Below are 26,204 nucleotides of genomic sequence, written 5' to 3'. Positions count from 1 at the left end.
GGTTGTCAAAGACGGTGTTAAAGTATTGCCTCTTGTACCACCGTACTCGACAGTCTACTATCCTGCCAAACGGCTCTTAGCTTGCTGGACAATTATGCTGAAAATGGAATACTTTTTGGTAATTAGGGTGTTCATACAAATATTTTCTCAATACTAGACGGAACCTATCGAATAATATCAGAACCAAGGACATCAGATACGTCTTACTTCCGTCTAACTATCGGAAAAGTTTGCTGGATGTTTTCCGATTTTTGAGATAAAGAGTGTTAGCTTGCTGAAGAACTTTGTTGAAGACGGCATCATTCTATCTTATCAGGATTCTGAAATATAGAAGTTTGAAGATTTTTGACCATAGCGCCAGCTAGCGGACGATTCTCGAACCAAAGACGCCATAGCCAGATAGTTCTTAGCCTGCTGAACAACTTTGCTGAAAACGGCATGCTTGTACCTCATTAGTCTGGCATCACTGTCGCGTTTGCCATTGAGTTTTACCGCCGCTATTTCAATTACGTTTTTTGCATAGTCATACCCATCGTAAAATCAATCCAATCGTTTGACTGTGAATTTTATTGTGTTAATTCGTGTGTCTTAGTGTTCGAAATCGGCATCCTACGTGATAAATATCATTAGTGGAAATTTTGTTATTCTACAATTTGTTTTTGTCAACCCCGTCTTCACCACCTCCTCGCACCCCGGCCGTACTGCTGCTGTTTGCAAATTTCTTGCATACGATCCCGTCGACTGCTACTGTTGCAGACCTCCAGGCGCATTACTGCTATTTCACCACCGTGTTTTGCACAAATTTTTGACCACGATGACGTCAACTTGCCATTCATGCGCTAACGAAATCACCGGCTCGCGTGTAACTTGTCGTGGGTTCTGCCACCAAACATTTCATCCAGCTTGTTGCAATATCACTTCATCTGCGTTCGACGAGGTGATGGATAACGAGCAGCTTTTTTGGATGTGCATAAAGTGCTCGGAACTAATGAACGACATCCGTATGAGGGAATCAGTACGCGCAGCCTACGAATCCGGTCAGGAAAAAGTGCGTACCGCTAACAGCGGAATTGTTGCCAGTCTAAAGCAAGAGATTTTGATCGAATTGAAAAATGAAATTGAATCGAATTCTTCAAAACTCATCAACTCTAGCTCAATGACTCCCAGGTCTTCTAAGTGCCCTGCTTCTGAAATCATCTCGACTCGTCGTCGTCGCCTATTTGGAAAACCATAAAAATTGCAGTCACAACCTGCTATGCCCGGGACTTCTGAGTCCGTATCACCGTCAATCGGAAATATTGCTGCTGCCGCGCCGATTCCCAAATTTTGGCTATATCTTTCTCGTATTTCCCGTGATGTTACCTCTGAGCAAGTTCGAGCTTTGGTTTCGCATCGTTTGGGCACCGACGACGTTGACGTTGTCCGTCTAGTTGCAAAAAATCGAGACGTAAGCACTTTATCGTTCGTCTCCTTTAAAGTTGGATTGAGCAGTAGCGTAAAAGACAAAGCGATGTCCAATTCGACCTGGCCGAGAGGGATTCTTTTTCGAGAGTTCCAGGATGACAGATCAAGCCAAAATTTTTGGAAACCTCTGTCACCGAATCGCACCAACGTAGTTGCAGCCAACCCTACACCCAACATGTTGTCACCGGCGCAGGAATGCTACATGACGGAGTAGGGGTACCACGACGCACATTAGAAAGCACTATGGAGGGCTCCGCTCAGCTCGTCACAGTCCTGCCTTTTGCTGCCAGCGTTCTTCACAGCCGTCGTGGCCCTGCTGTCGAGTCTGTAGTTGGGGCCCTCCAGCCTGCTTTTACAGGCAAGTACTATCAATATCAAACTCCCTCCCTGCCTGATCGCCATTCCGTTTGCAGACCGTGCCCCACTGCGAGCACTTTCTCCCGTATTGTGTCATCATCTACCAGTCCAGCGCTTATCGGCGCACCATCTTCGCACAACTTTTCAAGGCCATCGTTACTCAACCCGGGACGCCCGACATCAAGTAGCATGGAAGCCCCGGATCCGCCTAGCTCAGTCGCGCCTTCTGGTTCTACGATGACCTATCACCTGCCTCTATCAACTCGTTCCTGCCATCCAAGTCGTCCCGGCCCTGAGTCTAGTGCTGGCGATGGGGTCTTCCAAGCTGCCATCCAATGCATGTATACCACTCGTAGCGTCAATTCCCGCCCTGATGAATATTCGCCTCCTAGGTCCGTTCCTCGTGGGGACGATACAGCACAGCCCACTTCAAACGTCCTCATGTACTACCAAAATGTTGGTGGAATCAACACATCCATCGCCGAATACCAGCTGGCCCTTAGCGACGGGTGCTACGATGCTTATGCGTTCACTGAGACCTGGCTGAACGAGAGCACATCGTCTAACCAGCTGTTCGACAATTCGTTTTCCGTTTATCGACATGACCGGTCACCATTAAACAGCAACAAGACCACTGGCGGCGGTGTTCTATTGGCAGTGCGTTCCAGGTTCAAATCCCGCTTGGTAAGTCCCCCGAACTGTGCATCGGTAGAGCAATTATGGGTCGCAATTTCGACCGATGACGCGACCATTTTTGTTTGCGTCGTTTACATTCCCCCCGACCGAATCAATGATGCAGACGTGATTGAGACACATATCAATTCGCTCAACTGGGTGGTGTCGCAATTGGAACCTAAGGACAATGTTGTCATACTCGGAGATTTCAACTTGAGTTCCATTGCTTGGCAGTGTAGTTCTTTTGGTTTCTTCTTTCCGTGCACTACTCGCTCCTCGATGGGTCAAACATCGCGCGAGCTGCTTGATGCCTACAGCACCGCTGGGCTCAGACAGATGGTTGGAGTTAAAAATGAAAATAACCGTTCACTTGATCTGTTCTTTGTGAGCGAGGAACTAGGAGTAAACTGCTCGGTTATGCATGCTCCTGCTCCGCTTGTAAAAATTTGTAGACATCACCCGCCTCTGCTAATGTGTCTGGGAGCGAGTCCGTCTCGTACCTTTCACGATACGTCAGAAAGTGTCTCCTATGATTTCAGTCGAGCTAATTTCGGTGAAATGAATGATTTCCTGGAGCGCGTGAACTGGGACGAGATTCTTAGCGGATCCGACGCGAACCTTGCTGCTTCGACTCTCTCCGGAGTACTGCTCTATGCTATCGACCAGTTTGTTCCAGTCATTTCGAAGCGGGAACCGACTAAGCCGGCTTGGTCAAATGCCGCCCTCAAAAATCTCAAAAGAGCAAAACAGGCAGCTCTGAGGCGTCACAGTAAGTACCGTACCGACACCACGAGAGCGAGTTATTTGGATGCGAATACCGCATACAAGCACCTCAACGATAGTCTCTACAGCGCCCATTTAAGCCGATTACAAAACCGCCTGAAAACTAATCCCAAGAGTTTTTGGCGGCATTTCAACGACCAACGTAAAGAATCTGGTTTGCCGACTACGATGACTGATGGATTCCATGAAGCTGATACAACAACCGCTATAGTCGACTTGTTCCGTTCACAATTCAGCAGCGTCTTCGTCAATGAGCAACTTGACCCACAGGATGTCACCGAAGCCACACGGAATGTTCCCAGCTTTCCTGCATCTGGAGTGCAGTTCGCTATCACCAACGATGTCGTTATTGCTGCCGCCAAAGATTTGAAGTCCTCAACTGGATGTGGACCGGACGGCATCCCGTCGCTTGTCATTAAACGTTGCTTGAATTCTATTGCCGCGCCTCTTACAACGGTTTTCAACCTTTCCATGACAACCGGCGTTTTTCCGAATTGCTGGAAGGAGTCGCGCGTTTTTCCCGTTTTCAAGAAAGGCTGCAAAAGAACTGTCTCAAACTACAGAGGTATTGCTTCACTGTGCGCTACGTCGAAGTTACTGGAGTTGATCGTTCTACACAAACTAGTTCAAAGTTACGCACATTACATTTCTGAGGATCAACACGGATTTGTTCCAAAACGATCGACGACCTCTAATCTGACGTGTTTCACGTCGTACCTGATACGCCAGTTTCAAAGTGGTCATCAAGTAGACGCCATCTATACTGACCTTTCTGCCGCCTTCGATAAAATGAATCATCAAATCGCTCTGGCCAAATTCGATAAACTGGGTATGAACAACAACCTCCTCATGTGGCTTCGATCCTATCTAACTGGACGCAGTATGTCTGTAAAAATTGGTGACCACATCTCTTCGCCGTTCACAGTATGGTCCGGCGTTCCCCAAGGCAGTCATCTTGGTCCGTTTCTTTTCCTGTTGTATATGAACGACGTCAACATTATCATTAAATGCATGAAACTTTCATATGCTGACGACCTGAAGCTGTATTTCTCGATTAAGCAACGTCCCGATGCAGCGTTTCTACAGCACCAGCTTGAAACCTTTGCTGCTTGGTGCTCATCAAATCGAATGTCACTAAATGTATCTAAATGCTCTGTCATATCATTCGGCCGTAAGAAGTCCATTCTCCACTTCGACTACGCTTTGGAAGGTGTGCGGTTGAAACGCGAATCGACAGTCAAGGATCTCGGAGTTCTGCTTGACTCTAAACTGACATTTAAAGACCATGTCGCTTACGTCGTCGCCAAGGCATCGTCGCAGCTTGGCTTCCTCTTTCGCTTTGCCAAAAAAATTAAGGACATCTACTGCTTGAAGTCGCTATACTGTTCAATTGTACGCCCCATCCTGGAATACTCGGCAGTAGTCTGGGCTCCTTACTACAACAACGAAATTAACCGCATCGAAAGAGTCCAGCGCAAATTCATTCGTTTTGCGCTACGCCATCTCAGGTGGAGGAATCCGCTAACTTTGCCTAGCTATGAAAGCCGCTGTCAACTAATTAACTTGGAACCTCTCAGTGCTAGACGCAATGTGGCCAAAGTCTGCTTTGTAGGAGATCTTCTGCAAGGCAACATAGACTGCCCTGATCTTCTAGGAATGCTGCATATAAACACACGCCGCCGTAGTCTAAGATCTCACCCGTTTCTCAATCTTCCACCTGCAAACACCAATTACAGCCTACATGAGCCGGTTCGTGATATGTCCCGTTTGTTCAATACTTGTTATTTTGTATTTGATTTTAATGTGTCACGTTTAGTAAATAAGCGTAGCTTTAAGCGTATCTTCTGTTAAATTTAGTTGTAACAATGTATCTTTCGTTTTTTTTTTATGTCATTGGGGTAAACATTTTATCTGTTGACTTTATGTGTAAATAAATAAATAAATAAATAAATAAATTAGCGTATCGAGATAAACGTGTTTGAATTTTTCAGATACAATGCGCCACCTAGCGGATAAATCCCAAACCAAAGACATCACTATCAGATTGTTCGGAGCTTGCTGAAGATTTTTGCCGAAGACAGCATCATTCTATCTTATCAGGTTTCTGAGATATGAGGGTTTGAACATTTTTGCCACTGGCGCCGCCTAGCGGCCAAATTCCAAACCAAAATCGCCGTTGCCAGTTAGTTTTTAACCTGCCGAACAAATTCGCCGAAGAAACTATACTTCTATCTCATCGGGATCTTGAGATATATGTTGCGCAAAGTATGTGGCCAATTTTGGTACCCCAAGACAATCCGGAATAACTCCGGAACCATGTGGACCAGGCACCCATGTCCCCGGCATAATAAACTAGAAGAGTTTTTCGGGAAGTTGTGAAAATTTCATCAAAATCCATCAAAAAACAAAAAAGTTATGACCATTTTTGTGCTTTTCCGAAGGTGGAAAATGTACGTTGGCTGGATGAAGGTTAAACATTAATTAATTTAGTGATGTCCTATTCCAGAATATGTATGAGTTATGTCAGTTGTTTGTCTCGGGAATTTATAATTATTGTGACCTTAGGACTATTGAAAAACATGAGACAAGTGGGCAAATTTCGGTGCATAATTTCTTTGAAGAAAAGGAAATTGTCTTGCTGACGGGCAATAGAAAAAATCAAGGAAAATTTGCGTTGGAATTCGGCCACATTACTCAGCAGTCAAATTTCATGTATTTGATCTAAACATTTAGACAAATTCCATAATCAACATGCAGAAATCTATCATCACATAAAGTAACAAATATCAAACATCGAAGAAGAACTGGCGTTTGGCCTGGAAGCTAATTTTCTTGTGATTTCTGTCCTGTCAGAGATTTTTGGAACTTATTACCTGTAGTTTTGATGTTTCGCAGATGTATTTTTTTTTTATTCCTTGTTGGGTATCTAAGTCACTACGACCAGTTATTAGATGTAAGGCTACACACTAAGAACAAATCGCAGAATTCTGTGAAATTCAAACGAAATCTCAGCAGCAGAATTTTCGGTAAACTGTTCGGTGAATTTTTGATTCACCGAACAAACTGTAAAGATTTAAAATATTCATCTGTTAAATTCACCGAACATTTCGGTGTTTTGTTTTACAGATTTTGTGTGGAATCGTTGTTTGTTTTCGTAGATTTCACAGAACTTTATGCGAATTTTCTACAAATTTACGGTAATTTATATCAATATAGAATCAGCTGGATTCCTTCCTCTAAGAATGATGCATTTCCAGTGTCGGTTACAAATTTCATTTTAAGCCAAGGATAGGACAGGGGAAAGGACAGGTAAGGGAATACGATCGTCATACACGCAAAAGCGTACCACAATGGCTTCACATAACGTCCTGAAAAGGATACCCTAATAACGCATAAGCGTAACACAATGGGTTCCAACAGTACCCTGAGAAGGGCACTGTGACAACGCATAAAGCGTAAAGAAAGCCTATAGCTCTTTACCACAGCGGGTCAAGAACAGCAGAACGTCCTGAAGATGCAGGTTTCTGAAGTCAGTTTCACTTAATAAGTGTTTTCCGAGTACTCGGAAACGCAGTTGCGCAAAAAACTGGACAGTTACATATTAAATCAGCCTCCCTTATCGTTACACCTGGAGATCACCACAGCAGACGGAATCTCAAATCGACCACGTTCTGATTGATGGACGGCACTTCTCCGACATTATCGACGTCAGGACCTATCGTGGCGCCAACATCGACTCCGACCACTATCTGGTGATGGTCAAACTGCGCCCAAAACTCTCCGTCATCAACAATGTACGGTACCGGCGACCGCCACGGTACAACCTAGAGCGACTGAAGCAATCGGATGTCGCCTCAGCATACGCGCAGAATCTCGAAGCCGCGTTGCCAGACGAGGGCGAGCTCGATGAGGCCCCCCAAGCAACCAAAAGTTCGGATTCCACTTGAAGAACGAACTCAGAAGTTCAAATTTGGTTCAATTTCGGTTTCGTTGAACTTGATTCTCCAAAAAGTTATAAGTGTATTGTTTATGAACTTGGAAGTACATATACAAGCTTTTGACTTCTCTTCAAAACGACATTAAAGTCGAAAAAAGGGTCAGAAAAAAACTTACTTTGAACTTTAGGGCAGAGTTCAATCAAATTCAAACCGAACTCATGTTGAACGTTTGCGTGCCACTAAAGTTTAAATACAGTTCAAATGGACATATACCAACAACTTGAAATGTTCCGCTCCGAACTTGTTTTGAACTTTTTTTGAACTTACTACTCAAAGTTCTGATAAATATTAACCGTACCAAAAGTGAACTTTACATGAACTTCGGAAACATGAAGTTCGGATAAATATTAACCGTACCAAAAGTGAACTTCACATGAACTTCGGAGACAGCGGAGCTCGGGAGAAGTTCATATTCAATTAAATCACTCGGCAATCGAGCTCAGCAGCCACAGCTTGTGTTAATTTCACAAGTACACTTTGTTTCACTATTATATTTCAACGTACTTACTTGAAATCCACGCAAAGAATCCGTATTGTGTGGCTCAAAGGCTGCCCTCTCAGCGAGCAACTGCTCCACCGGAACACTGGGTTTTTTTTTTCGGCTACGGCGAAAGTCTTCCAGTTTTGCCTGATGTTTTCCATCCCGTCTCAATTGTCGCGCCAGCGCACCGGTGTTCGACGCGATCGTAGTCACTGAAAACTTATAATCTTTTCAGGATTACCGACACTGGCACTAATTTATTTCTTTGCACTTGCCTAAACTGTGGACCAAAACAAACTGAAAATGTCAAACTGTGTAAGTTCACAAAAAGTTCCACGTAAACTTCTTCCGAACTTTCGGCTTCAAAAAGTTTGTCCCGCAGAGTATTTCAAGTTCAGAGAAAGTTCCCACGCGAACCTGAATGAGCACTAATAAATGATATTAGCATATTGAGTAAAATCCTTCAATGCTTAACAATCCAAAAATGGAGTAGTGGTAAGGCGTCGGCTTTCCACGAGGAGAACCCGAGTTCAAGTCTCAGTAAGTAAAAAACATCAACAATGTATTTCAAGATATTAGTCAATAAGGATTTCGCACATGCTAATATCTCTCGATAAAAAATTAATTTTGAGGACTAAGCGCCTTTTTTTTCATTTTACGGAAGCTTACTTTTAAGCTGAATAGCGTTCCTTTCAGCGGCACAAGTGTACTTTTTATGAACTGAAGTTCGGTTAACTACTTAAAAAGTGAGCTGTATAGAACGCTATTCATCTTCCTTCGAATAGCTGATTAAGCCCAAACATGCTGTTTTATCTGAACTTTTGGTTGCTTGGGCCCTCTAGAGGACTGCTGGAGTACAGTGAAAGCAGCCATCAACGACGCAGCAGAGAGCACCATCGGGTACGTGGGCTGGAATCGACGGAACGAATGGTTCGACGAAGAGTGCAGAACGGTTTTGGAGGAGAAGAACGCAGCGAGGGTGGTAATGTTGCAGCAAGGGACCCGACAGAACGTGGAACGATACAAATAGAAGCGGAAACAGCAGACCCGTGTGATGCGACGAGCCGGGCTCAACAGTCGGGGAACGATTTTCACAACATCCGGTCAATTTGCGTGCTTTGCGGACGACATGGATATTATCGCTAGAACATTTGGAGCTGTACACCCGGCTGAAACGCGAAGCAGCAAAGGTCGGACTGGTGGTGAATGCCTCAAAAACAAAAAACATGCTGGTAGGCGGAACCGAACACGACCGGATCCGTCTGGGTAGTAATGTTACGATAGACGGGGATACTTTCGAGGTGGTGGAGGAATTCGTCTACCTCGGATCCTTACTGACGGCTGACAACAACGTGAGCCGTGAAATTCGGAGGCGCATCATCAGCGGAAGTCGGGCCTACTACGGGCTCCACTGTGGTCGAAAAAGATTCACCCACGCACCAAATGCACCATGTACAAAACGCTAATAAGACCGGTAATCCTCTACGGGCACGAGACATGGACCAGCCTTACTCCGCACATAAGGGCAACGATTTCGGCCTGAAAAACGGTGCAGTATCTACCAATGTCCTATATGGAAAATTACAAGCAATTGTAAGATCACTTGGAGCAAAGACAACTTTGTCCCAATTCACCAAGAGTGAAAACTACGAGGTGTATGTTAAACCGCGGTTCACAGGAGTTTCCTCTAGTAAACCGAGTGCCCATAGGCGGTAAGTGCAAGAAAGTGCTTCTTGTTTGAGATGAATGTGTAGTGGGGCAACGTCAAAGAGAACTTCTAGCGCTGCCGTAGGAGTTGAAGAGAACGCTCCAGACATCGCCATTAAGTACATCCTTTGGTGATGGTCTAACTTTGATTGAACCGTTCTCACTTCGCCCTTTTGCTACCATACAAGACATCCATAGACCAATATTGGACGAACAACAGTTGTGTAAATCCATTTGATATACTTGGGTTTTAGACCCCAAGTTGTACCAAAGGTTCGCCGGCATTGCCCGAAGGCCATACAAGCTTTCTTGATTTTGAACTCAACATGAGGTGTCCAGGAAAGCTTGGAATCAAGAATGACTCCGACGTACTTTACCTGTTCAGTCACATTGATTTCAGAATCAAAGAGACGTAAAGATCGAACACCATTACGGTTTCGCTTTTCCGTGAAAAGAACAATAGATGTTTTACTCGGATTTACCGACAGGCCATATTGGCGACACCAACCCTCAATTACCTGAAGAGCGTTTTGCATCAGGTCGAAAAGGGTGCTGATGCATATACCGACTAACAATGCTAGGTAGTCGTCGGCAAAACCATAAGTAGGAAAACCGCTATTATTGAGTTGCCTCAATAGCGTATCTGCTACGAGATTCCACAAAACTGGTGATAAAACTCCCCCTTGGGGGCATCCACAAACACTCAATTTCCTAATCGCCGCTTGACGCAATGTCGAGAAGAGATGTCGGTTTTTGAGCATTTTGTGAATCCAATTGGAAATTATGGAGATACACCATGACCTCGTGCGGCTTCCAATATGGCATCGAAAGGCACGTTGTCAAAGACACCCTCGATATCTAGGAAAACACCCAAGCAGGATTGCTTTTCAACGAATGCCTTCTCGATATCGTAAACAACTTTGTGTAAAAGAGTCACAGTGGACTTTCCAGATTGGTAAGCCTATTGGTTGACATGAAGAGGCACATTGGCCAGATGAACATCACGGATGTAATGATCGACAATGCGTTCTAAGCATTTCTGAAGAAAAGAGGTCAAACTGATAGGTCTGAAACTCTTTGCTTCTTCATACGACGCGCGACCCACTTTCGGAATAAACTTTACAGAAATATCCCGCCAGGATTTGGGAATATACCCTGTAGCAAAACTGCAAAAAAGTAGTTATTTCAAAACATGTTTGGAATGATCAAATCCCTTCTGAAGCAAAATAGGATAAATCCCATCTGCCCCAGGAGATTTGAAAGGACAACAACAGCGCGTGTCCTGAAGGGTTAAGCATGTGAAAAGTTATGTCGAATCTTGAGAAATGGGTTTTCATTGGGGTTTAACGAAAACCGCTTCAGTGACATAATAAAGAACACTGTATAATGTTATATTGTTCCTACATTATAGAATAACTATTGAAAGTCATGCAATAAACTGATAATGACTTTTTTTAAAAAATAAAAAAGATATCGCAAAAACAAGGTGTCCTCTTTATAAAGTGAACAGTTCTTAAAACTAGACGAAATACTGTTAGAAAATTCGATGAAAAACTATCAAAGTTACCCCGTTTTACAATTACAATAGGTGACCAGCAGAGAAGGTATTAGGAACAATTAATTCCAAAACATATGCTGTATTTGGTCAGTGTTAGATACCTTCAATGATTGAATTTATTTTGAAAATCCTAATTACAGATGTAAAATGAATTCAATTTGATTTTGTATGAGAACTTTTATTGGACACGATGTGAAACGCAAATAAAAATTTTTGCAACCTTGGAATTAAAACAAATCATACATACTTCGTATTCTATTCTATTGTCCACCCTATTTCAATGATGAGAATCGTCGCGAGAAGCTTTCGTCTCTCGCAGAAGTGGGTCATGGTTGCATATACATATTGCGAGAGACCGATCACACACAACACATCGGTATGGTAACTCATTCGTGAAACCGAAAGCGTTCTCACTCCAGTCAGCCAGCGGGACGTTGTTGTTGTTTGGAGTCTCTCTGCTGCCCGCCCAGTAGGTCACTGTTACGCGCTACCAACCAACCACCCACCGAGTGCGCTGGGTGCTGATGATGGTGAGAATTTTTATGCTCATCTGGAAGAATGTTTGCGTCGTTGCGTTGCTTTGGGCAAGTGACCACATCCGTCGTCGTCGCGTTGTAGCGGCTGTGTAGGCACTTCTAGGGTTCATTCGTGAGTTTGATGTCGTTCGAGAAGGACGCGATTTTGCACCTGTGCGAAAGGTGGTTCTAAGCACCTACATTGGTCCAGTTTTAGTGGATAGCCTTTTCTGACTAATCTCTAGAGTCTAGATTAGCAACGTAGAAGAGTGTGTGGGATATACTTCACCTGCAGGGCAGGAAATGTGCTCTCTGAAGGGGTTTCGTGTGGCGCTTTGATATTTTGCAGCAAGGATTAAAAGCAGTGTGTGAAAGTGCGACCTGTGCCTGTGATGGAATTTTCAATGAGTGAGATTCATAATTCGCCTTGACGGAGGCTCTCTGAGAGAATTGCGCTGTGCGTGAAATCAAATTTTTTTAACATGGGAAAGGATAGGAGCTGCATTTTCAAATGCTTCTAAAATATTTTAGGGACTTCAGATTGAAAAAAGTGTTAATGTTTTGCAATATACTTTCAATTAGCTACATTATAACTGGTTTTAGACAAAAGTTTTTAAATCACAATGTTATGTCTATAATAAAGCGTGTCAAAATCTCATTCGATAACATTAAGAACGTTTTGCTTGAAAAAATTTCTATAAAGAATTAGAAGCATTTGAAAATGCAGCTCCTATCCTTTCCCATGTTAAAAAAAATTGTTTTCACGCAAGCGCAATTCTCTCAGAGAGCCTCCGTCAAGGCGAATTAACGACCTTGTTTGCACCCGCACATTTTGAGCCTTAAAAGTGATTATATTTTCCGCATAAGTTGTGTATCATAGCCATAGGTGGGGCATTTGAGTGGATGCATGAAAAATTCATATGATTCGCGGCTGGAGCAATTTGTGCCAGAGGTATGAAAACCGGAGTGCTGTGAACGAACCGAAGAAAAACAAGCCGAGGATCAATATTTGGCTTTAATTTCACCGAAAGCCGCCATCAATTACACTCACCAGGTAAATTAGCCAATTCAAACTCACTCTAATCAATCAATTAGGTGCACAATGAACACGCTTTATCTATCAATACCTAAATGTTATCTGTTATCTCGAAGCGTCGGTCGGTTTCTTTCTCTAGAAAAAATGATAAAGAAAAGCAAACATGTGATTGGGCGCAGAATGTTTGTCTACACGCAGCACTACACGCGATTGGATGGTTTCGGGTTATGAACCTTTTTTTTCCTGCTTTGTGGTTTCATGCTATGCCGCGAACTAAAACCTAGCCGTACAAGTTGTATTGTTGTGTTTATGTTGTTGACATCGTTTGCCGACATTCTATGGGTATACAGAAGCAGGATGTTATAGTTGTATATACCCACTCGACCAAGGTCTTCCACTTTTGGTTGATTCATCCGACCGACGGACGTAGCACAAAGTGAGAGAAGCGTGCCTGCCTTGCCTAGCAATAATCGGTGCGGGATCTAAGGCTAAGACCAAGGTCTTATCGCCCAATTAGAGGTGGTTTTGCCTGGTTTGCGAAACACTTTTGCGCTATTTGATGCTTTTTGCCGGATATAGAATAGGAGCTGAAAGCAGATAGGCACAGACTTTAAAAGGGCATTAGTAGACATCACAACCATATTTTATTCTTCCATTAGCCATAACGCAGAATATGTGGTATATTTTATCATGGCACAATTCACGATATCGAGTTTCCAATGTTTAGTTTTTGTATATTTGACTTTACATTACTTATGTCGTATAATAGGATAATTAACTGTATAATTTTATGCATTTAGGAGCAACTTTTGTCAAACATATAGTATTTTGAACAGAATGAATTCACTGATTTTTCATAAGTCTTCCGTTATTTGCAGTATATATACAGTGACCGGCACAAAAAAAAAAAAAGATCCGCCATATAGTAATTACAGTTTCTAATGAAAACTACATGCAAACATGATAAAATATACCTTTCAATGAATGCACTACATCCATTTTACATTGTTTTGGTAATCTGTGTTGAAAAATATTTGGTTTTAAAGGAATAAAGTGAATTCTGATAAGATTGGAAAGATTGTTTTAACATTGGGTATGACAGAAAAAAAGATCCACTTAAAGACTGGACTCGAAAAAAATGAGACACTCAAAATAATGTATATCTTTTGATTGCGTTCACAAATATAGCTGATTTTTTAACCGGGAATAGCATGTTATGTGTAGTTAATGCCCTAAAAATTTCATCAAAATCAGTTCAGTATTGACGCAAATATTGTCGATACAATAAAATGTGAATTTGGAAATTTTGGGCTTCCATTTTAAAAATTGTTCAGGCTATAACTTGGTTGTTATCCAAACGTCTGAAAATTTGACTGTAAGTTCTTCAAGTAAGTCATAATAAGTGGTAAAAATTTCATTATAATCGGATCAGTGTTTTTTAACAATTCAAACAAAAAAAACGGGGTTTTAAAATTTTAGGCACTTTTTAACATTTTAAATCATTGTGCATTATTTTGACTGTAGTATTGACAACACTGTCCCGATTTTTTTTTTGAAACTGACAGTGTAAAAATCGTCGTGTTAATCTGTTCTCAGTGAAAATTTCAGCCATTTTGATTGAACATTTTAAAAGTTAGAGCAGTTTGAATGACCGTTATAATAAAATAAAATATAGCATCAAAACCTGAAAGGCCATTCTCTTTATTTATCTATCCTTCATCTTAAATTTAATTTATGGTTGCCCATATTTGGCTATTGTTTTTAAAGCAGATTTGCTGTATAGATAGTGTACGCTCCTAATATATCGGTGCTAATATTTAAAAAGACAAAACTGTTTGCCGATACCTAACCTTTATCTCTCTGACGCAATGTACAACCACTACTGGACGGAGAAAATGCAATTTTTTCCGATAGGGGTTGTTGGTGGCCTAGGAAAGATGAGATAAGATTTTTAGCTATGGGAGAAGATATTGTGTTGAAGACCAGTTACGTCCTTTTGAAATGTTGGTGCTGATATGCATGTGAATACTATCGCCTTGACTGAGAATAATATAAACAATAGACATACGGAATCACAATACAATATACTTTTAATAGGGTCCTAAAATTAAAGACGAAATCTCGCTTATATTGAATAATACGATCGAGCATGGTATTCTACTGGAATTGTACTTTACTCTAACTTGAAAAACAAAGGAATAATGAGAAAATTCGAAATAAGTAAAATGGTAAATAGTTCTACTTTGACACTTGAGGTCAACCTTGTGTGACGGAGCTCGACATTTTTCGCACTGGGAATGAGCCATTTCACGAGACGTTTCGGATCAGCTGATCGCTCATTTCATGAATGAAAATTTGACAGGAGGTTACGCCCAAGCCCGTGAGTGTTAATATCAATATCAACACTGTTGTCGTTTCGTAAAATAGACTATTAAAAATGTTCCTATCTGACATACACGGTGAAAAAAAATCACTCAAACTATGTGTTATAAACTAGGGGCGAGACAGAAGACTAAAAAAATAAAAATTATATATTTTCAACTACGGTTAATAAAAACGTCAAAAAATGAGTAAATATGTACTCTTGTACCATATATTGTGATTAAAAAAAAGAATGCAGATAGGACTTTAGGAGCCTATTGCATTTGTTACACCGATGACATGTTTGTTTTCTACAGGCCCTTAGAACACCTATCGTATATTGACGTAATGACCAATTTTGATAGAAAAAGCACTTCACCGATATTCATATGGATACATACTACCAAATTTCAATATTATTAATGATAATTTTTGTTATGTATACCTTTAATTCATGATTCTGTTATGAAATGTGGTGTTATTCTATAGAAAACTCGATTTTTTAAATGTTAGGCCCTTTAAAATAGCGTAACTCAAAATTTCGCCCAACGATGATTTTAAAAATTTGTCCAGAAGTGTAGGATAGATAAATAAAGAGAATGGCGTTTCAGGTTTTGATGGTATATTTTATTTTATAATAACGGTAAATGGAGCACCGTGCGAGTTCCAATCTAACGCTTGCTTGCCGATTTCGTTCCCACCCCTGCCTGAGGCCATCCCACCTCCACTTTTGCTCTCGAATTTCTCCACATTTGAGATCGAATTGTGATGCCATCATGCACGATTTATTTACCGCGGGCATCTTTGATGAATACCTACAGCCGTTGAGTGATCTCCACTGATATACACCAGCTATCACTGGCGTACAGTGGCACATAGGGTAAACAGGTATAGTATAATATGCCCCCCTTAACGACGCGTAGTGCGTCATCAGCATCATTGAAATCTCGCTCGAAATTTCAAAGTGATAAAACTCAGTTACCAAAGCGCAAATTCGGATGAAAATGTATCATCCCATATGCTCACTCGTGGTGAGTGTGATGATACTTTTTCTACTGCGTGACTGCAGAATTGTCCGTTTTTTATCACTTCAAAAACGCGAGGCAAACAATCATTGAAAATTAAAAAGTCAATGATTCCTATGAAAATTCTGTGATGCACCAAGTCACCTTAAGCAGAAATGGCAATATATCTAAAACTGGCGCCTTTTTCCATCTATTGTCCACTGCAAATCATTGTTCCTAAAGTCAGTGAAGTGTTGCATGCGAACTTTGTCTTTGGAACAGCGGCTATGGAAGCTTTGAAACGTTTTTCGAAAACGTTCCAAAATCTGCCTTTTCAAAACAAACGGGGCAATACGCCCCATCAAAAGAAAAACGTCCAGCCCCGTGATTAAACTGTCCCAGAGATTAATTCCACCACATGCATATCCTAGGAGGGTATTTTACCAAGTGTTTAACGTTTAACTGCATAAGTGTTGCAAAATAATCCAAGTAAACAGAACTACAGTATGCGGCAGGAAAAAATGCGAAAGTGTTTTTCAACTTCAAACCTCGTTTTCGTCTATTTGACGTTAACCAATCTATGTTTCAACGTTCCATGATCTCTAATAGGCTAGTTTTCTGAAAAGTTTATTAACAATTTTCCCATTTTGGTCACTAACCTGTGCAGGGCGGCGCCTGAAGCTGAAGACAATCAGAATTTTCAAACCGCGGAAAAGTACACAGATCGCAAAATTTCGTATCTGATAAAACAAAATTTATAATTTTCTCCACAATATCATCAAATATATGTACTTATTTCATATAGTATGTGAAACTACATGGCTCTGGATCAGTGTGGTCTGGTTGTTCATCTAATTTAAGCTAATTTTGTTACTGTTATAGTCATTTTGTTTAATGACCATTGGGCGCGCAGTTTATTGATACCCACTTATTAGGCTTACATTATCACATGTTAAACATCAAATATGTTCATTTTTATTTTTCAGTGCTAGAATATAGACATTGACTGATACACTGTCATGAAAAAATAGTCATATATATCCCATATTTAGCGTGTAATAGTGCCTTGAGCTTCGTTTAAGATGAAGTCAGCTTACAAGAGGTAAAATATTACGTCAAAAGCCTCGATTTCAGACTTTTTGATATTTTTATTGCTTTTCTGTACCAATCAACTAACAGACCAGCTTGATGGCAATTATTCTTCAATATTTATGATTTCTAATCGATCACGCATGTGAAAAACGCTTGAATCGCTAGAAAATGAAGGGGGGCGTTTTAACCCGGTGGGGCGCATTATACCCTTTTACCCTATTTCTCATTTGAGTTGAAAATTCGGGTTTTAGTGCGTCGCATTATCCGATTGTTTTTCCATACATTCACGGAGCAAAATCAGTGTAGTTTGAATCAACAAACACGTTTGTTGAATTACAAACTAAGAAAATAGTTGTTTCAAAATGAACTTTTGTTGTTTCGAACCAACAATTTCAGTTTGAAACAAACTAGTAAATTAGTTGTTTTTACTATCGCATGCTACGATAAAACAACAACCGAATCGGTTGAATTCGACAAACTATTTTGTTATATCTACCAAACTCCCATTTTGTATTTACTTAAATCTGGGTTGTTTTCATTTGACTTTCAAACTAAAGTTTTGGTTTGATTTTACCGCCGAGGCGGTTGGATCAAACTAATACTTTGGTTGGAGGCGAAACAACAAACAATCCAGTTTGAAATCTGGGCAAACAAACTAAATTTGTAGTTTGTTTCAGATCTTCATTTCACTTCTCGTTGCTCGGTGACTACTCGGGAAAAAAGTAGAATTGTTTGTCGGAGTATTGTGATTGCAGGAGTACAATCACTTTTCTGAGACTATTTTGTAAACTGAAGCTGTTGCTAAGGTAAGATCAATATCTTCACAGTGCCTTTATGGTCTGCAATTGAACGAATATCTCATATCCACCTAGGACACAATGGCTGTGGTTAATCGCCGGCAATCAAGACCTCTTTCCATCTTGACCGCCAATAAAAATGTTCGATATGCCGACCAACCCAAACGGACATTTTTGCAGACATCCAGACCGAACCGGACACCGGAAGATGAATCTGCACTGTCGCCGCTAGGGCCGAGGCTAGGACGATGTTATCTTAAGAACACCATTGTGGAATTCTGCCACCGTACACTTCAAGACGACCAATCCATATGCAGACGGATCTCCCGTTCAAGCGATAATTCCATATGGAATCGATTTATCATCAAACTCTCCACTAATCGTTATGTACAATACTGTTACAATAAACAAAGAATTAGAAAAATGGTATTATTTTTTATTTTATCCATAATTTATTAATAACAATAATTAATTAAGGCCAACCAGGAAAAAACATAAAAATGCTGGTAGATTTAAGCGGCATTATTAGTATTTTTGAACAACATTATCGATTTGTTTCAAACGGCAAATTGTTTGAAACAATCGATAAGCGTCAGTTAAAACTACCAACAAAGCGGTTTGTATTCGCAGTTGTCAAAATGGAACAACCAACAAAATGGTAATTTCAAACCAATATTAGTAGATTTGAACCAAGATGAAACGAACTTATATATTAGGTAGTTTCAACTACCACGGGTAGTAAAATCAAACCAATATTTCGGTTGTGCCCATTTCAACCCGAAACGCCGGTTAAATCATACTGAAATTTGTTTGTGTTTACTATTTCTTTTCTCCGTGTTGCTTCAATCCTGCAAAAGCAGCTCTCGCTTTCTGTATTAGTGCATTTATTTTTATCTTGGTGCCATAATTGACCGCCATTTGGCCACCAAGATATTGGAAGCTTTTAGCATTCTCCATTGCTTGCCCAGCTTCCGTAAAGCTGGAAGGATTGACCATGGTTACATCCAACGATTTGGTCTTGTTGACGTTGATGGTAAGACCTGCGGCCAAGGAGCGTTCGGCAAGATCATCGAACTTATTCTGCATATCAGAGCACCGTTGAGCTAGGAGAGCAAGGATCCTGCTTGATGCCGTTGGAGAGTTGCGTCAATCTTCTCCTGTATCCGGTTAAGGATCACTTTGCATAGGGCTTTGAGAACGATACACAGTAACATTATGCCCCGCCAATTATCGCATACAGACAGGTCACACTTTTTGGGTACCTTTACTAAGACACATTGCATCCAGTCAGCCGAAAATGCCGCGGTTTCCCATATGTTGCATAATAATTGATGCAGTAGCTGTGCAGATATTACGGGGTCTGCTTTGAACATATCAGCTGATACGCGATCGACCACTGGGCCCTGTTCGATTCCATGCTACGGAGGGCTGTTTCTATCTCCTGCACTGATGGAGCTTCGGTGTTTATTTATTTATTTATTTATTTATTTATTTATTTATTTATTTATTTATTTATTTATTTATTTATTTATTTATTTATTTATTTATTTATTTATTTATTTATTTATTTATTTATTTACGGGTAATGCGTCGAACCGTTGGCGGTTCATGCTGAGGTGTTGATGGCGTGACCGACACTTGACAAAGGTTGCCAAAGTGCTCGAACTAGCGTTTCAACTGTCCAGACGTGTCTTTCACGGGCATCGTAGCATTTATCTTGGTCCCACTAAGGCGACGTGAAACATCGTAGAGGAGACGAATGTCGCCAGTATTTGCGCCTTTCTCGCCTTCGTCGGCTAGGGAATCCGCTCACACTTATTGTCCCGTCTACAGGAGCGTTTTACTTTCTTCTCGAGAGCCAAATAGCGGTGACGGGCTGTGGCTCTGGCTTCTCGTAATTTCACTCACGCTATCACGGCTTCGCCGTCTTTACGCTCCTCTATCTTTCTCTAGGTGTCTAGCTCCCAAATTATTCTCGCCGGTGGCATCTCGATGAAGGCATTCTTGATGGCGCTCCATTGATCTTCTGCGCTTCCACCTTCCGAAATATCTGCAGCACGGTTCTACAGCTCCTAGACGAAGCACTTCTTCACCGCAGAGTTTTCTACTCAGCGTGTGTTGAACCGGCGCCCGATTTTCTCTTCCCGTCGAAGCGCATCCGGATCTCACCGATTAGGAGATGATGGTCGGCGCTACGTTTGTTCCACAAAACTTTGCAAACAGCTCTCCGTTCTCGCTCATTTATTCAAGACCTTGGCGTCCCATGACTCATAGTCCGAGTTGTCGGAATCAACCTTCGCGTTGAAGTCGCCCATGAGGATCTTGATATCACTTTTTGAAATCTTATCCACGACAGCATTCAGTTGACTGAAAAAGTTCGCTTTGTGTTGCATTTCGGCAGCATCGGTTGGCGCGTAACATTGGATCATGGTAAGGTTTCAAACCCGTCCGTGTTCAGAATTTGGCTACAATTATCCTCTCATTAATAAGGGCATGAGCGTTGAGCAGGAAACCAACTCCCCAACTCCACGGTGGCGAGTAGTGTGTTCACCTCGTAGGCCAGAGTCAAATATAATAAAAATCGGTATCCTCCAAAGTTCGGCCATCGGATTTCGCTCAGTCCTAGGATCTCAAGCTTCATACCTCATTTACTAGTTGTGCCAGTTTAACCTGCTAGGCTATAGGGTTAGTACATAGGGGACGACTGCCATCAGTAATCTCACGCTCCCATATTCATCCTATACGAAAACGAGCGATTACGACACCGATTGATTCCGTTTTTCTTGCGTGCTCACTTCCAACAAAAAATACAAAAATAAGAAACAATACAAACAGCACTTAAATCCTTTGTTAGTCGTAGGATGAAAATGGGAGCCACATGCTTAATAAGGGAACCAAAACCCTACCTAGTTCCAATTTTTGTCCGTTATTGTTTCTTATTGTTTATTTTAACTTTGTGCACTAAAAGTCGTTGCCGTGGAATCAGTTCGTTTTTTTTATTTTTTTTTTTTTTGATTTTCGAGTACAGTGGGTTATTATTGGCCTAAGGTCTGCCATCCACCGTGGTGGGGCTGCCAACTTAGGTATAGGTTCCGGTGGAAGAGCACTTCATACTCAGCCGCTGGATGCCAGAACATACGCTGTTTTAATCGCACCTTCTTGGTGTATACACACTCAGGATGTACCTCCTCAATCTAGCTGAAGTCAGAAGGACAACAGTGCCCATTGTCCAGGCTACACTACCAGTTAAACACACAGCTCTTAGCTGATGGTCTCTGTCATCGATTGACCCGTGGAAGCATGAGGTAGGAACTTGTGAAAACCAGAGCTATATTACACACTCCTTCCAGTTTGTCGAGATACCATTTGCAGTCCATAATCCCCATGGTATCAATAACGTTTCAAACACAAATTTAGAAAAGCGATAGCGCAAGTTAAATAAAAAAATAATAAAAAATTAAAAATGCAAGTTGTAAATGCTGCATGCCACAGGCCATTGTTTATTCATAAGATGCATTGCGGTGATAAAAAGTACTTACCTCGTTTTGGAACGGAGTGACCTGCAAAACGTCTTGGCTTCTTGGCTATTTACTTCTTTTTGTTTCCGCTTCAACGGCATACGGTTGAGTCGCAGTTTTTTGGCGACCGTTTCCTGTGCTATTTCTTCGACACTGGAAAGGGGTCCCCAAAGTATCGTAGTTGTAGCAATTGGCCACCACGTTTGACTGAACACAAACACACTTGTTCGGCGTTTGCTTGTTTGAAATCGAACGCTAGATTGCAAATTGATGATTTGATGGGGACACATGTAATTCAAAGTCTCGTTCATGTAGCTGTACTATAGTCAGAATAGTTATAACTAGAGCAAATAATAGTATAGAGTGGAAAAATCTTTATTTTTTGAAGTTCTTCCAGTTTCACAGTAATTAACTGTATGACTCCAGCAAAGAAACACTCTATTGTGTCTAACAACTTTGAACCTGTTATTTATTAAAAAGTATGTCTAGAGTAATCTAAATGCAGTTACAAATCATTTATCAAAATCTATTTAAGCATGGATGGTACTACACGTTTTAAAGAGGTTTAAATTAGCAATTTTCGTAAGGAATGACGATGCTTATCACAATTCTTTATACTTGTGTTTTCGTATGGACAACTTTGGTATCTCAAAAAAAAAAAACGTCAAACAAAACTATTTCTTTCCAAATTTGATTCAAACACTTCATTGACAACTTAATCACATATTGGAGTAGCAAACGCATACTCTAGCCAAAGCTTTCGGTATTAGAGCTCTAGAATCGCAGTTCATCCGATGATATTGCCTGTGAGTGAGCGCCAACGAACGCAGCTCCCCAAAACCATTATTGTTGTGGTATGTATGCATGACCGGAGATGTTCTCGTCGAGACACGAGAGACCAGCGTGGTTGTCGCGCGAGAGCTCAACCATCAGAGAGCCGCCGCGCCGCACCGTATTGGATAGGATGTATCCACTACGATATATAGAATACCGACTCTGTAAGCAGAATCGCAATTTAGTGCCGGTATAAGACATCGCGAGTGACGACGAACTATAGTAGTGGCTCTTGATTGCGTCGAAGCATTTGATTTTGTTGATGTGTCAAATTTACGCTTATTCAGATATTCAGAACGATTGACTGGTAAGATTTGACTCGGAACCATTACTTCAATTATAGATAAAGTGAATTTTCTGCTTCGTTACTACAAAAGCGTGTTTTGGATTGCTAACAGGTGTTAAAGGAATGTGCAAAATTAGTTTACATTACACTGGTTACTCGGTTCATAATGGACCCAGTGTGTAACAATTTGCTCGATTTGGTGAACTAGAAAGAGACACAGTGATCTTTCTAGGGTTCTTTGGAGTAGTGTGTTCTGGACAATAGGAAATAACTTGAAGGTTATTACGATGTGACTTTTGCCGATGATGGGAGAACGAAGGAAGACGATGATGTCATAAGCTTACCTCATGCAGCTGAAATGTTTTCTGCACCGTGATTGTGTCTGGATTATGGGCAAAGGGGATCTCACCAGCCGGCGGTGATTCAATCTGTGATGGCATGAATGAATGATGCTAGTGTGTGCAAACCTGTTATATTGAAAAGCCTTCGGCAAGGTCGTAAACAGTTTTTTTTTATCAATCGATCCCGGCGGTTCTATACATATTGGCAGAGATAATAACCCTAAATTCCTCATGAATATTAATAACTCATCCATGAGTGAATAAGTATGCGTTGCATATGCACTGTGTATTCATTCGAATCGTTACAGTTGATTTGTAAGCATTAATAATTATCACTGTTTGCTTAAAAGATAAAAATCGAATTCAACTCAATTCTGACTGTGACTTCCCTATCAGTATCAAGTATTGATGCTCATGTGTACATCTGTGTACATATGTTTACTTGAATTCTCTGTCTCAATTTCAAAGCGAATCATGTCCTACATGGCTCAGGAGGATAGACGACACTGTACGAACGTGACACAACGATACCATGCGAAAGCCAGACAAATTTAATATCCTTTCAGCAGTGGCGCTTTATGGATCAGGTTACACAATATACGGAATGTCGTATTTCTTCATGGCGGGGAAGTAAAGAGTGATCAGGTGATAAATTTGTTGAAACATGAATTTTATGGTATGTAGTCTTGTATGTACACAATGTTTCACATTTGCTTTGCAACACATAATCGCACATGGCTTGAACGAATCTACTAGAAAATGTCTACTTTGAGTATTTTTAGATGAAATTTGTTAGAAATATAGTAAATTTTTGGATGAACCTTCATAGTTTCTTGTTGCAATCTCTAAAATCCGCCGCTAGAGTTTTTCCTTCAATTATTTTTAAACAAGTCATAGTATAGTATCTTCAGTATTCTCAGGGGAAAATTTTAACCTGATACGGAGAAATCCCGGGAGAAGATGCTTACTTATGTATCCTGAGCACCCCTGGGATTACACAGGTCACCAGGTCCGAATTATGAACCGCAGACATCGATTGACATGCTGTAAAATCTGAGTCCTCTGCACGTATGGTCCATGTTTCGTGCCCATAGAGGAATGCCAGTCTAATCAGCGTTTTGTAGATAGTCAACTTCGTGTTACGGCGAACTTTATTCGATCGTAGAGTTCTGTGGAGTCCAAAGTAAGCACGGTTTCCTTCCACAATGTGCCTCTGAATTTCTCTGCTGGTGTCGTTGTCGGCACCAGTGAGCCCAAGTACACGAATTCTTCAACCGCCTCGATTTCATCACCGTCGATATAAATTCAGGGTGCCGGGCGCGGTGATTCCTCCCTGGAGTCCTTTGACATCATGTACTTTGTCTTTGACACATTAATGACTATTCCGATTCGCTTGGCATGAGCAAACGCATGCGGAAGAAAGATCTTTTAAGCTTTTATCCAGCAAAAATGTTAGTTGGGTCTTTAGTCGGATGTACGTTTCCGCCATCAATATCATCAGCAAAATCAGGCAGCTGAACGGTGAACGGACTTCGGGAAAATCGTTCCACTCGTGTTTATCCCCGCTCTTCTAATTACACCCTCTAAAGCAATGTTGAACAGCAAGCACGAAAGACTATCACCTTGCCGTAATTCTCTGCGAGATTCGAAGGGACTCGAGAGTGTCCCTGATACTCAACCTACGCGCATCACTCGATCTATCGTCGCCTTGATCATTCGTATCAGTTTATCCGGGGATCCGTATTCGTGCATAATCTGCCATAGCTGTTCTCGATCGATTGTATCATACGAAATCGATGAACAAGTGATGTGTGGGCACGTTGTATTCGCGGCATTTCTGCAACACCTGGCGGATGGCGAACATCTGGTCCGTTGTAGCGCGTTCACCCATGAATCCAGCCTGATATTGCCCCACGAACTCTCAAGCAATCGGTGATAGACGGCGGCATAAAATTTTTTGAGAGTACCTTGTAGGCAGCGCTCAGTAGTGTGATTGCGCGGTAGTTCCCGCAATCCAACTTGTCGCCCTTTTTGTAGATGGGACACACGATACTTTCCATCCACTCCTCCGGTAATACTTCCTCCTCCCAAATTTTGGTAATGACCCAGTGTACGTAGTGTTCTCACCAGTGCTTCTCCACCGTATTTTAGAAGCTCGCTTGGTAGTTGATCTGATCCAGCGGCTTTGTTGTTTTTCAACCGGCCAACCTCCTCCTCAATCTCTTGGAGGTCAGGGTCCGGAAGTCTTTCGTCCTGTGCACATACTCCTAGATCTGTTACCACGCCACCTTCGGTACTTGCAACGTCGCCATGGAGGTGCTCATCGTAATGCTGCCGCCACCTCTCCATCACCTCACGCTCGCTCGTGAGAATATTCCCGTGGTTATCTCGGCACATGTCGGCTTGTGGCACAAAGCCTCTGCGCGAGCGGTTCAGCTTCTCGTAGAACTTTCGTGTGTCCTTAGCGCGGTACAGCTCTTCCATCGCTTCGCGATCTCGTTCTTCCTGCTGGCGCTTCTTTATCCGGAAGACTGAGTTCTGCCTGTTCCGCGCCTGTCTGTAACGTGCCTCATTCGCTCTCGTACGGTGTTGCAGCATTCTCGCCCATGCTGCATTCTTCTCGTTTTTAAACTGTTCACATTCGCCGTCGTACCAGTCGTTTTTGTGATTCGGAGTTGCGAAGCCTAGTGATGTAGCCGAGGTACTACTTATGGCGGATCGGATGTCCCTCCAGTCATCTTCAAGTGTAGCTGCGCCTAGCTGCTCTTCCATTGGTAGGGCCACTGCTAACTGCTGCGCGTAGTCTTGAGCCTTTTATACGTTACGCAGCTGCTCGAAATTGAGCCGCGGCGTTCGGCTTCGACGCGTGGTGATAACTGTCGAAAGTTTTGAGCGCATGCATAGGGGAGACTGGGGAGACTTGATCCCTTTTTCTTAATTTACCTGAAACTTTAAGAAAAACACAAAACTAGATCCGATTTCCGTATAAAATGGCAGGTAAACATCTATTGCAAGTTTATACACAACAAAAGGACTTCAAATTATTGTTAAAGTTTTCAAAACTGTGTTTTTATGGAGGCACAGGGCCGGATTTAAGGGGGGCCAGGGGGGCCATGGCCCCGGGCCCCCACATTTTAGGGGCCCCCACAAAATCTAACTTCAAATGGGAATCGAAAAAAATGTAGTGCTAGAAACATCCTGCTTTAATTTTTATCAAAAGTACTTCTACTATCAAGATGTGTGTGAAATATTGTGCTTCAAATTAAAAAGAAGCAGATATCTGCCTTTTTATTAGATTTCAAACTTCTTTTGAAAGTTGTTAAGATTTTTATGGTTCGGAATGATCATCTTCACCTGAATTCTGGATGAAATCTTAAACTCTATGGAATAGAGTCGA

General features: G+C 41.6%; 1 protein-coding gene across 9 annotated transcripts in view; it reads left to right on the top strand.

The window, feature by feature from the left end:
* The first annotated feature begins 12,368 nt into the window (after positions 1 to 12,368).
* LOC109415069 (extended synaptotagmin-2) overlaps positions 12,369 to 26,204 on the top strand; it is an 82,927-nt gene continuing 69,091 nt past the window's right edge. For 4 of the 9 annotated variants that reach the window (XM_062855978.1, XM_062855983.1, XM_062855976.1 and 1 more), the window contains exon 1: positions 22,347 to 22,487. The gene's annotated coding sequence lies outside the window, so the exon portion shown is untranslated. Of the gene's footprint in view, positions 12,593 to 22,346; positions 22,488 to 26,204 lie in introns of those variants that run through there. The other 5 variants (XM_062855984.1, XM_062855979.1, XM_062855977.1 and 2 more) reach the window with 3 other exon arrangements.

Source organism: Aedes albopictus, chromosome 3 (assembly GCF_035046485.1).
Source record: "Aedes albopictus strain Foshan chromosome 3, AalbF5, whole genome shotgun sequence".
Taxonomy (NCBI): domain Eukaryota; kingdom Metazoa; phylum Arthropoda; class Insecta; order Diptera; family Culicidae; genus Aedes; species Aedes albopictus.
The sequence above is the reverse complement of the archived record's forward strand: the minus strand, read 5'-3'. Positions and strand labels throughout refer to the sequence as shown.